At 39.5% G+C, this 12,243-nt stretch overlaps 1 pseudogene; it reads right to left on the minus strand.

The window, feature by feature from the left end:
* Positions 1 to 446: 446 nt before the first annotated feature.
* LOC140502446 (probable ubiquitin carboxyl-terminal hydrolase MINDY-4) lies at positions 447 to 2,303 on the minus strand (annotated as a pseudogene).
* Positions 2,304 to 12,243: the final 9,940 nt, after the last annotated feature.

Genomic DNA, 12,243 nt, shown 5'->3' on the forward strand with positions numbered 1-12,243 from the left:
TAGGAAGAGTGCTCCAAAAGTGGATACTAATGCTGCTGCTGCTCCCGCCTTGTGCCAGGGTTAGGGGAGGGCCCTGATCCCTTCTTACTCAGTTGCAAAAACTTTCTCACTTACATTTGAAGCTGTCTTTGGCATTTGTGGGTTGAGGGATCTGAGAACCACCTCTGTGGCTGGAGATTCCACCCCTAAGACCTGTTCAAGGTCCTTTCCAGGCAGCACAGTCCATGCCAGGCTTCTCTCAGCTCTGCTCCTCGCCCCTTGCTATAGACCTTTCCTGTCAGCCTTCCATGCTAACGTGGGCTGGAAATCTCTTTCACTCTGTTGTTTTGAGGTTTCTGCTGCTCTAGAATTTGTTTAGAGTCATTTTTACAGATATTTTATGGGCTCTGGGGAAAGCGTTAGAGTATGTGCATCTTTGTATTCCACCATCTTGTGGCATATATTTTTCATCTTTCCTTTGGACTAGGGCTGCCTAAGCTTGGGCTCACAAGATGGTTCCAGTCCAAAAACAGGTCCTTGGTTGGGAAGTGGTGTTTGAGGTGAGAAACAAGGTCCTTCTCTCTGCCTCCAGGAATAAGCTGAGTTTTATCTATCATCTACCAAATCTCCCCCAAATAGTTGACCAGTCCATCATAGTAATAGAGATCAAATATTCTTTTCACTTTTCAGTCACTGAGGAGGTCTCCATGCAGACTGAAAAGGGTATTGAAGTGGCTCTCACTGCATAAAATCCAAAGGAGATTTCAGGTAGTCTTTAGATAACAGCCAACCTGACAAAAGTCGTAATGCTCAGAGACAGGAGCCCAATGGCACTGCAGGATGTCATTCCTTTGAGGAGAGTAATGTTCTTATTTTCACAATCCAGCTCCACCATACCACTAAAAACACTAGACACAGCTTTGTCGGTCAGAAGCAGGTTAGCAAGTTCCTAGGTGCATTATCCATGGGCTCCAATCAAGCAGCAGTTAAGCATATCAAAATGTTTAAGCAGTAGATCAGTGAACGTGGACAAGATGGCAGAGAGGATCAGAAGCATGCATCCAGAGGGACCAATTCAAAACTGATGAATGTTTTGCTGAAGAAAAATAATCAGATCTTCATATTTGATCACCTTGTGCATTATGAGCATCTCTGGGACTCCATCTGCTTTGTGTTTTCCTACTGAACTGAACTGTTGCATTCCTGATGCCAGTGAAATGGCTGTCTTTTCCTCTTCACCTGCATAGCACAGAAAGTTTGCCATGACCATGATGAGGCAAATAGTCCAGAAGATGTTGGAAGGCTATAGCACCCAAATGCTGGTTCTTCTGCTTTCTCCTCCAGACAAGAGGTTTTTCAGAAAACAGTCCTGCACAACTGTCAAAATGCTACATGCTTCCCCTTTGCTTTGTATGAGGCCATATTTGAGTTGGGGCATTTCACTGAATGTAAAATTCTGCAATTTCCATTCTTCATTGAAACTAGAAAGAGCTGAGTCAAACAGAACAATTTTCACTTATCTTACTGTTGAGAGGCTCATTAGGTTGGATGCCACCAGCAGATTCAGCAATAGCATTGGCAGGACTGAGGGCTGGACAATGTCTTCATTCAAAATTCTTCATCTTCCATATCCTCCAGCGTGAAGACATATGCTTCTTCATTCACATAGACTATACAGATTGTCTTGTGTGCCAAGGACTGAGTATTCCATTTGAAAGTCTTCTCCTGTTTTTCCCGAAAAGGCTTTGAGCTTGCACAGGAAAAGAGAAACCTCCCATTTAACCCAGTCTTTTCTAGGCATTATTATTCACTCTGGCCTTGCCCTCTGGGAAGAAATTTTGTGCATTTGCAAGTGCATTTTGCTGAGAGAGTCTGATGTGGTTCTGAACAGATTCTTCTAAGTTTCCAAGTCCAAACTTCCGTAAGATGCCTGGGGAAATTTTTGGAGGAAGAGGGATTTTTAGATGCAGAGCCATCAGACAGAATATGGGCAGTGTGGGGGATATCTCTAGGGGTTTGGAAGGTTCTTCTTAATTCTCAGTCCTGAAGACCTTCTCAGAAAACATTTTCTAAGGGTATCCTCTTGTGAGTTGGTGATAGACCCCGACAAAATTCCTCTAGCCAAGAGACTAAACCTGAGTGTGACATCTTCCATTTTCTTCTCTTGTGAAGAAGGCTTCATCATTTTGGGGTTCCACACTGCTCATGATGATCTTCTTCCTTCAGGCTGGTGGAGAACCATTCCTATCTCCTATGATAGACTTGGGGGTCTTACTCTTGTGCAGAGGGGAATGCAATGTTATCGAGCATGTCACATTCACCATGCGTGGGCAGAATCTGCAGGTGGGTCACAGTTCAAAGACTCAATGGAGGGCAAGGTCATACAAGGACTGGCAAGGGGCAGAGGAGCAGATCTGAGGGTGTATCCCAGTCCCAGGTTGCCCCTGACTTGGGATCATGCGACACAATGCAGGGCAGTCTGACATTGACTGAGGGCATGCTCTGGTGACCCTTCACCTCTTCATCTGTCTCCTGGCCTGCCAGGACAAGGGAGGTGCATGGTCCTGACAAGGTGCCCTGGGAGGTACCTTGCAGCTACCAGAGGTTCTATCATTTAGATTTCTTAAAGCAATAGAGAATATGACACATTGCATGGCATATAATGCAGGCATTCCTTTAGGTGCTATGCTATTTAAAATGACTTCATGTTTTCAATGTAGTATGCAGGTCAATGGTGGAAAAAAAGGGAAAATTTTGAGTTTCTTCCTTTTTGCATATCTTTCATTTTCAGTGTCATTGCACTGATATATATATATATATATGTATGTATGTATATACGTATATGTATATATGCACTTCCTGATTTATGAGCACCAATCTGGAAAAATTCAGTGTATAATCATCTATTCCACCAAGGAGGGGTGCAAAGAATACTAGGTTTTGACTAAGAACTGAGTTGAAATCCCTGTTCTAAAACTTATTTCCTAGTTCTCTGATCCACAGGAAATTATTTAACTTTTCTAAGATTGCAGTTTCTTCATCTGTTAAGTGAGGCTATTGTATAGCTGACCTTTGGTTTCTCCTATGCCTCTAAAAATGCAGTGTGGTATGGTAAGTAAACATATAGATAAGGGGACAGAAGTATCAAAGTTTCCGTGTTACTTCAGACACTTAAGAGCTTTGACCTGAGCAAAGTTGCTAAACCTGTCTAAGCTTCAGTTTCCTTACCTGTAAAATGGTTAAGAACTGTAGTTTGCGGGTGGAGCCAAGATGGCAGACTAGAAAGACACATTTACTCAGAGTCTTCCCCACAGCCCATAAAATACCTGTAGAGAGGGACTTTCAACAAATTTTGGAGCAGCAGAAGTGGAGAATAACAGAGTGGAAGAGATTTGCAGCCCACAGTGACCTGAAAGGCCCATGGAAATGTCGGTTGTGCTGGACACAGAACCAAGCATGGAACCTAGCTCAGCCTTGGCCACGCAGCGCAGTATGACAAGATTCTGGGAGGAGAACACCTTGAGGGTGGAATCTCCTGTCACAGTGGCAGGTCCTCAGATCCCTTGGCCCACAAGCACCAAAGGTCAGTGATGGGATTTAATCAACTGGCCAGGAAGGGAGAGGGGACTTTCCATAGCTCCAGCAGCAGGCAGCAACCACAGAGCCAGCGCAGCAGCCCATATGGAAGCTCTGTTGTTGGAGTGTAAAAACTCCTGGGGACATTGAAGATCTGAATCTTACCTCATCCCTGGGTGGAGGCCCTGGCCAAGCTGGTTTTGTCTGAAACTGAATGGTGACCCTGCCCATCCAGCTTATCTGAAAATCAGTCCCGAGTGCTGACTTGGGAACTGGAGGCCAGGTGGCTGTGTAGAGGTAACTGCTAAAATTCTGGGCATAAAAATCCCTCTCTGTGTCCAGACCAGTACACGTTTGATTGTGCCACCCTGGAGGAACTGAGATCTCACAGAATCCCAGAGTGTACCCTACTCTTGAAAAAGGACTCAAAAGTCAAGTAACTTGTTGGGAAAATGCACAAAAAAAGGGAAAAAACATAAGACCATGGAAGGTTACTTTCTTGGTCAACAGATATTTCCTCCATCCTTTCAGATGACAAAGAACAAGGCTTACCATCAGGGAAAGACATAGAAGTCAAGGCTTCTGTATGCCAGACATCCAAAATAAATATTCCATGGGCTCAGGCCATGGAAGACTTCAGAAAGGATTTTGAAAATCAAGTTAGAGAGGTGGAGGAAAGCTGGGAAGACAAATGAGAGAGATGCAAGAAAAGCATGAAAAGCAGGTCAACACCTTGCTAAAGGAGACCCAAAAAAATGCTGAAGAAAATAACATCTTGAAAAATAGGCTAACTCAATTGGCAAAAGAGGTTCAAAAAGCCAATGAGGAGAAGAATGCTTTCAAAAGCAGAATTAGCCAAATGGGAAAGCAGGCCGAAAAGCTCACTCAACAAAATAGTTCTTTAAAAATCAGAATGGAACAGATGGAGGCTAATGACTTTATGAGAAGCCAAGAAATCACAAAACAAAACCAAAAGAATGAAAAAATGGAAGATATGTGAAATATCTCATTGGAAAAACAACTGACCTGGAAAAGAGATCCAGGAGAGACAATTTAAAAATTATGGGCCTACCTGAAAGCCATGATCAAAAAAAGAGCCTAGACATCATCTTTCATGAAATTATCGAGGAAAACTGCCCTGAGATTCTAGAACCACAGGGAAAAATAAATATTGAAAGGATCCACTGATCACCTCCTGAAAGAGATCCAAAAAGAGAAACTCCTAGGAACATTGTGGCCAAATTCCAGAGTTCCCTGATCAAGGAGAAAATATTGCAAGCAGCTAGAAAGAAACAATTCAAGTACTGTGGAAATACAATCAGGATAACACAAGATCTAGAAGCTTCTACATAAAGGGATCGAAGGGCGTGGAATAGGATATTCCAGAAGTCAAAGGAACTAGGACTAAAACCAAGAATCACCTACCAAGCAAAACTGAGTATAATACTTCAGGGGAAAAACTGCTCTTTCAATGAAATAGAGTATTTTCAAGCATTCTTGATGAAAAGACCAGAGGTGAAGAGAAAATCTGACCTTCAAACACAAGCAGGAAGAGAGGCATGAAAAGGTAAACAGCAAAGAGAAATCATAAGGGACTTACTAAAGTTGAACTGTTTGCATTCCTACATGGAAAGACAATATTTGCAACTCTTGAAACTTTTCAGTATCTGGGTACTGGGTGGGATTACACACACACACACACACACACACACACACACACACACACAGAGCACAGAGTGAGTTGAATAGGATGGGATAATATCTTAAAAAAATGAAATTAAGAGGTGAGAGAGAAATATATTGGGAGGAGAAAGGGAGAAATGGAATGGGGCAAATTATCTCTCATACAAGAGGCAAGTAAAAGAATTTTCAGTGGGGGGAAAAAGAGGGGAGGTGAGAGAAAAAATACGAAGCTTACTCCCATCACATTCAAATAAGGAAGGTATAAAATTTACACCCATTTTGGTATGAAAACCTATCTTACAATACAGGAAAGTGGGGGATAAGGGGATAAGCAGGGTGGGGGTGATGATGGAAGGGAGGTCAGTGGGAGGAGGGAGCAATTTGAAGTCAACACTCTTGAGGAGGGACAGGATCCAAAGAGAGAACAGAAGCAATGGGAGGCAGGATAGGATGGGGGGAAATATAGTTAGTCTTACACAACACGACTGTCATGGAAGTCCTTTGCAAAACTACACAGACATGGCCTATTTTGAATTGCTTGCTTCCCAAAGGGAATGGGTGGGGAGGGAGGGATGAAGAGAAGTTGCAAGTCAAAGTTTTAGGAACAACTGTCAAGTAGTGTTCTTACGACTATGAAATAAGAAGTACAGGTAATGGGGTATAGAAAGTTATCTGGCCCTACAGAACAAAAGAAGATGGGGACAAGGGAAGGGAGGGATGTTAGAAGAGAGGGCAGATTGGTGATAGGGGTAATTAGAATGCTCAGAGTTTTGGGGTGGGAGGAGGGGAAAAATGGGGAGAAAATTTGGGACCCAAAATTTTGTGATAATTAATGTTAAAAGTTAAATAAATTAATTTTAAAAGTCTGTAGCTTCCTTCACAGGATTGTTGTAAAAACTAAATGAGGAAATCTACATAAAACATTGCCACCCTTGAAACAATCTACTAATGTTAGACTTTTTGTTTCTGTAATTGATATTATTGATCCTAAATTTATGTTGACTTTCCTCTCTATGCTCAAATCACCTCAGCAGGCATATTCAAAGTGGTTACTTTAGAGGCACTAGAGTGGTTAACTGACTTGCTTAAGGTATTTTTCATGACTATAGGTGGCTTTGATTTGTCATCTGAAAACTGATTGTTAATCCTCTTTAACCATTTATCAGTTGGAGAATGAGCTGTATTCTTATAAACTTGACTCATTTCTCTCTATATATGAGAAATGAGGTTTTTTGTTAGAATATTACTGTAATTTTTCAGTTATGATTACTAAATATGTATTCTCCTCCATCCAATCTTCTCCCTATCCATCCTTCTCTTTCGATCTTTTTACCCTGAATATTTTCAAAAGGTTTTCCTTCTGAACATTTCCTTGCCCAACCTAACTTCCATTCTATCAGCACTTCCTTTTTTAATTCTTTCCCCTCCTGCTTCCCAGTACAGTAAGATGCATTTCCCTACTCTGCTGTACATGTATGTTATTCCCTCTTGCAGAAACTTCCAAAGACAGTTAAGACCAAATGTTTTTTGCTTCCTCCTCCACTGTAAAGGCACTTTTGTGCCCCTTTATGTGAAAAAATTTACCTTCTTAAACCTCTCCCTTTTCCCTTCTCCCAATGCAACCTCTTCCTAACACCCTATTTTATTTGTCTAGATATGATCCATCATAATCAAATCACACCCATGCCTTCTATGCAAAATTCTTCTAAATCTACAGTAATGATAAAATTCTTTTTTAAATTTTTTTCTTTAAATTATTTTATTTGGTTTCGGTGTTCTACAATCACTTCCATATAACTTAGATGTTACCCCCCTGCCTCCCCGAGACAGCATGCAATTTTACCTAGGTTCTACACATGCATTCCTATTAAATACATTTTCACCTTAGTCATGTTGCATAAAAGAATTAAAATGAATGGGAGAAACTATAAAATAAACCAAAACGTAACACAAAAAGAAAACGATCTGTTATATTCTGTGACTGAATTCCATAGTTCTTTTTCCATATGTGGAAGGAATTTTGCCTTAAGAGACCACTGGGAATTTTTTAAGTCTTTCCATTGCAATGAAGTTCTAAGTCTACCAGAAAAAATCCTTGCACACTGTGATTATTGGTGTGTATAAATTTCTCCTGGTTCTGCTCCTTTCACTCAGTGTCAATTTATGTAAATCTTTCCAGGCATCTCTGATGTCTTCCTGTTCATCATTTCTTATAGCACAATAGTATTCCATTACATTGTACCACAGCTTATTCAGCCATTCTGCAATTGATGGGCATCCCTTTGATTTCCAGTTTTTGGCCACCACAAAGGGAGCTGCTATAAATATTTTTGTACATGAGAGAATTTTTCTCATTTTTATGATCTCTTAGGTATACATTCCTGGAAGCAGTATTGCTTGGTCAAAGGGTATGCGTATTTTTGTAGCCCTTTGGGCATAGGTTCAAATTGCTCTCCAGAATGGTTGGATCAGCTCACAGCCCCACCAACAAAGAATTAATGTTCCTACTCTCCCATATCTTCTCCAACATTTATCATCATCCTGCATTGTCATGTTAGCCAATCAGATAGGTGTGATTTGGTATCTCAGAGTTGTTTTAATTTACATCTCTCTAACCAATACTAATTTAGAACATTTTTTCATATGACTATAGATAGCTTTTATCTCTTACTCTGAAAACTGTCCTTTGATCATTTATCCATTGGAGAATGACGCATATTCTGGTACATTTGACTCAGTTCTCTATATATTTTAGAAATGAGGCCTCTATCACAGACACTAAATGCAAAATTTCTTTTCCAGTTTTCTGCTTCGCTCCTAATATTGGAACCATTGTTTTTGTTTGTGCAAAAGCTTTTCAAATTAATGTAACCAAAATTATCCGTTTTGGAATTCATAATGTTTTCTATCTCTTGTTTAGTCAAAAATTCTTCCCATGTCCATAAATCTGATAAATACACTATTCCTTGCTCCACTAATTTTTTTTTATGGTACCAAACTTTATGCATAGATTATGTACCCATTTGGACTTTATTCTTTTGTACAATGTCAGACATTGCTATATGCCTAGTTTCCACTGCACTGTTATCCAATTTTCCCAGCAATTTTTGTCAAACAGTGAGTTATTCTTCTAGAAGTTGGGGTCCTTGGGTTTATTGAACAGTAGATTGCTATATTCATTGACTATTGTGTCTTAGGTACCTAATCAATTCCACTGGCTTACCCTTGTGTTTCTTAGACAGTACAGAGCAGTTTTGATAATTGCTACTATATAATACAGTTTGAGATCTGGTAAAGCTAGGCCACCTTCCCTAGCACTTTTTTTCATTAGTACCTTTGATATTCTGAATCTATTATTCTCCCAGATGAATGTTGACACTATTTTTTCTAGCTCTACAAAATAGTTATCTAATCGTTTCATTGGTATGGCACTGAACAAGTAAACTAATTGAGATAGAATTTTCGTTTTTATTATATTGGCTCAGCCTACTCACTAGCAACTGATGTTTTTGTACTTCTTTAGGTCTGACTTTATTTGTGCGAAAAGTGTTTTGTAATTGTGATCACATAGTCCCTGGTTTGTTTTGGCAGGTAGACTCCAGATATTTTATAGTGTTTGCCTGAGCTTTAAATGGGATTTCTATTTCTATCTCTTGCTGTTGTCGTTTGCTAGTAATATATAGAAATGCAGAAGATTTATTTGGGTTTATATTGTAACCTGCAACTTTGACAAACTTTTTTTATTATTTCAAGTACTTTTTTACTTGATTCTCTGGATTTTTCTAAGTATAGCATCATATTATCTGCAAAGAGTGATAACTTAGTTTCTTCATTACCTATTTTAATTCCTTCAATTTCTTTTTCTTCTTTTATTGTTACAGCTAATGTTTCTAGTAAAATATTGAATAATAGTGGTGATAATGGACCCACTTGTTTCACCCATGATCTTTCTGGAAGTGCATCTAGCTTATCCTAATTGAATATAATACTTGCTGAAGGTTTTAGGTAGATACTACTTATTATTTTATGAAAAGTTCCATTTATTCCTATGCTCTCCAGTGTTTTCAATAGGAATAGGTGCTATATTTGACCAAACGCTTTTTCTGCATCTATTGAGATAAACATGGGGTTTCTGTTAGTTTGTGTCAATGCTGACCTCTTTCTTATTTAAAAATTATATGGTCTTTTTTTATGCTTTGCTTCTTACTCATGATAATACCCCTTTTCCTGGCTTTTAAAGTAGATCTCTGCATCTGTGGCACAGGGAGCTCTGTCCCACTTGTGGCTTAAACTTGAGGCTGTATGTGTTGTGGCCTCTGATTCTTTCAGCTGGAAATTAAATGTTGCAGCTTACCTGGTGCTCAGCTGGCTGGTGTTTGAAAGCAGAGGCCAGTTAGGTCTTTTTCAGTTTCCCCACAGTTACTGTGGAGCTAACTTGTTATGTGTGGAGAAGGGGTGATATGTATGTCAGAGGCTCCTCTGCTGAGCTAGGGCATAGGCAAGTTCAGCTATCTGTCCTAGTGTCTTCCCCATTCCACTGGGATGTTGAGGCACACCTGAAGTCCTGGTGTTGGCAGTTGCTGGCTTCATTCCCCTGGGGTTCAGGATCATTTCCTGGTTTAGTGAGGTGGGGCTGTCTGGGACAGCAGCAATCTTGAACTGGTTGCCTTTTGCCACAGCCAGAGGAACCCTCCTTTGTGATCTTTCTAACCTCCTTGTGCAAGAGTCTGTTTACCTCTTCCTCTGCTCTCTTGGCTCTTTAAGGTCAACAAGGGAAGGGAGATATCATTTAAAGACCATTCTGCCATATTGGCTCCCAGAACTGGAAATCCTCAGAGATGATAAGGTTCTTAGGAGTTACAAATACCATGTTCCCATACTGGAACGTAAACAGTTTAAAGTATATTGAATCACTCATGATTTCTCTTACCTGTTGACTTCTTTAAACTTTTTTCTTGAATCTTGCATTTGAAAGGCAAATTTTCTATTTTGCTCTTCTCTTTTTATAAGGAATGCTTGGTGGAGCCAAGATGGTAAAGTAACAGCATGGACTTTCTGGAGTACTCCCACTAAGCCAAGTCAAATACCTGTAAGAGATGGCTCTAAACAACTTCTGGACCTGGAGAACACATACAATGATGAAATGAAGCAAATCTCAAGTCCAAGACAGCCTGAAATGTAACAGGGTAGTGTCTGTATGGCCACAGTGGGAGCAGATCACAGTCCAGTGTGCATTGCACAGAGGGGACATGAGAGGGTTTTGAGGAGACTGAGTATCTCACATTTGTTGTGGTTTCCAGACTTCATGACCTCAGAACCTTGAGGATAATTTGGAAGGTCAGTGGCAAAAGTCTGCTGGACCAGTGCAAGAGAGTGAAGTGGTTTGGCTCTTTGGCCCATGATGACTGAGGGGATAAGGAGTGGAGGAACCAGAAGGGGGAACCTGAGGAAGCCATAACAGCAGCATTGGCACCTACAGCCACTGTTTCTGGAGTTCTAGGCCCACAGATTGTGATAATGCATCGAGTAGCTGAGAGTACACCCTCCACCCTCAGTGGAAGCAGAGAACCACTTTGAGAAAGAGCTCAAATTTTCAAGTAAATTGCTGAGGAAATGAGGAAAAATCAGAAAAAAAATCAGATTATAGTATCTTAACTTTGGTTACCAGGAAGATCAAAGCAAGCAAACAGAAGAAAACAAAATAAAGCCCCCCTATCCAAAGCCTCCAAGAAATATATGAATTGGTCACATGCTCAAAAAAGATTTTGAAAATCACATGAGAGGTAGAGCAAAAATTGGGAAGAGAAATGAGAGTGGTGCAAGAAAATCATTAGAAACAAGTGAAGATCTTGCTAAAGAGATCCAAAAAAGTGCTGAAGAAAATAACACTGTGAAAAATAGACTAGCCCAAATGGCAAAGGAGATACAAAAAGTGAATGAGGAGAAGAATGCCTTTAAAAACACAATTGGACAGATGGAAAAGAATGTCCAAGAGCTCACTGAAGAAAGTAATTCCTTAGAGATTATAATGGAGCAGAAGAAGCTAATGACTTTATGAAAAATCAAGAAATCATAAAACAATACCAAAGGAATGAAGAAATAACAGACAATGTAAAATATCTCATTGGAAAAACAACTGACCTGGAAAATCCATCTGGGAGAAACAGTTTCAAAATTATGGGACTACATGAAAGCCATGATCAAAAAAATAGCGTAGACATCTTTTTTCAAGAAATTATAAAGAAAAACTGCCTTGATATTGTAGAACCAGAGGGTAAAATATTGAAAGAATCCACTGATCACCTCCTGGAAGTGATCCGAAAAGACAAACTCCTAGGAATGTGGCATTGAAATTCCAGAATTCCCCTGTCAAGGAGAAAATATTGTAAGCAGCCAGAAAGAAACAATTCAAGAATTGTGGAAATGCTATCAGAATAATGCAAGTTCTATCAGTTTTTGAACTAAGGGATCAAAAACCTTGGAATATGATATTCCAGAAGTCAAAGGAGCAAGGATTAAAACCAGGAATCACCTACCCAGCAAAACTAGGTAATTCTTGGATGTAATACTATCTCCTTTGCTCTCCAGAATATAATTTTCAAAGTCCTCTTTTCTTTTATGCTACGTGCTGCTATATATTGTGTTATTCTTATTATAGCTTCATGATACTTGAGTTATTTCTTTCTGGCTACTTACGATCTTTTTTCCTTGACTTCAGAACTAGCTCTAGAATTAGTTTATGATATCCCTGTGAGTTTTCATTTTGGGATCACTTTCGGGAAGTAATTAGTGGATTTTTTTTCAATTTCTGTTTTACTTTCTGGTGTTGAAATATCAGGACAGTTTTCCCTCATAATTTCTCGAAAGATTATATCTAGGCTCTTTATTTTATCATAGTTTTCAGTTAAAATAAAAATTCTTAAATTATTCCTCCTCCATCTATTTTACGTTTCAGTTGTTTTGTTTTTCCAACGAGATATTTCGCATTTTCTTCTTTTTTTCTTT

This window comes from Notamacropus eugenii, chromosome 4, assembly GCF_028372415.1.
Source record: "Notamacropus eugenii isolate mMacEug1 chromosome 4, mMacEug1.pri_v2, whole genome shotgun sequence".
Taxonomy (NCBI): domain Eukaryota; kingdom Metazoa; phylum Chordata; class Mammalia; order Diprotodontia; family Macropodidae; genus Notamacropus; species Notamacropus eugenii.